The sequence below is a fragment of the Morone saxatilis genome, unplaced genomic scaffold (assembly GCF_004916995.1).
Source record: "Morone saxatilis isolate NCDOM2014 unplaced genomic scaffold, NCSU_SB_2.0 Contig23, whole genome shotgun sequence".
Taxonomy (NCBI): Eukaryota; Metazoa; Chordata; class Actinopteri; family Moronidae; genus Morone; species Morone saxatilis.
Window position 1 is genome coordinate 218,682 of NW_023339796.1, and position 1,521 is coordinate 220,202.

A 1,521-nucleotide genomic window follows, 5' to 3' on the forward strand; every position below is an offset into this window, starting at 1 on the left:
GAACCAGATTAACCTGCAGTGTGAGTTAACAACAGTGAACCCGAGGAAGCATATTCTCATTGTCCTGAACACAAATCAGAGTAAATGAAAGTGAAACTGTTTGATTTCATAATGAGTTTCTGTCTAATGTTAAAGCTCTTAAAGCAGGAACATAAATGACAAACACAAGCCTTTAGATTTAATGAATTCACATACTTTTCCTTTATTTGTCTAGTTTGAGTTTATTATTGTTTTCTGCTCCTGATCGTTTAATAAAAACATATGAATATCTAACAGTAAATATCTGTTAGTTGTAGTTGCTCACTGTGTGAATACAGCCACCAGTGTGCAGTGAAGGGAAGTAAGTGGTTACAGGTAACTGGATCAGATTACAATGAGTCCAGATTACATTTGAAAAAATGTGTAATTAGATTACAGTTACATTGTTGAGGATTACTTGATTACATTTTTGACTACGTCTATCAAATATGGCGGTATGTAAATCTGTCTGTACTGCTGCTACTGAGGCTGTTGCTAGGTAACGGTCCAATGTTTGTTCGTTTTCTGTTCAGTTTTTTGTGTTTTGTTAGCTGTTAGCTGTTAGCGCTGATATTTCAGTTGGGATTTTATTTGTAATTTAAAGTCAGTGTAGTGTTCAGACTGTGTAGTAGTTCTACTAACGTGTTGATCCCTCAGGGTCTCCAGGGTCCAGTTCCAGCAGTTTTTCCTCTCCTCTGGTTTCTGGTTTTAACTCCTGTATTCAAGTTCTTCGCTATCTTTCAGCGTTTATCTTATTTTCAAACAGAAAAACATTTTTCAGGAGCTATTTTTACACAAACAAGACAAGACAAGTTATCCAGAAGATCCTGAAGATCCTGATGTTATCCAGCAGGTTCCCTGTGTTAGACCAGCAGCTGCAGTACAAACCGGAGCGCTGTTGGAGGGATCCGTTCCAAAGAAACATTCATAACTGCAATAATCTGCTTTATGTCAGCACATCTGATATTTAATAATCATCTATGGACATACATGAACTATTTTATATATGATCCATAATGATAAAGATAAATAAAGTGTCCACAGATAATTCAATGTTCTATATTAATCACACCTGTATATAGAAAGCTGAATATAATGTACATATAGCTCTTTATATCTTTATTCTTCTATTCTGTTTTTTATGTAATGTGTCTTTTCTACCTCCTGTGTATCTGGAGCTGCTGTAGTGAATTCCCACTGTGGGATCAATAAAGTCTGATCAGATCTTAATTAATAACAGAAACCTCACTGTAAACAATGTCTGATAAATAAATAAATGTTGTGCATACAAACAGATGAACACTTCTTATATCTGCTTCATTTCCTCTGTGTGACTTCAGTTTGTTGATCACACACCGGCAGCAGACGAGCAGCAGGGGGCGCCACCTGTCCTCACATTCCCAGTTTTGTTATTAATGAAACAACCAACAGTTTATAAAGTACAGTTGAAACCACCAGGCCATTAATCAATTAGTTCATTGACAGATAATCAATGGTTAAAGT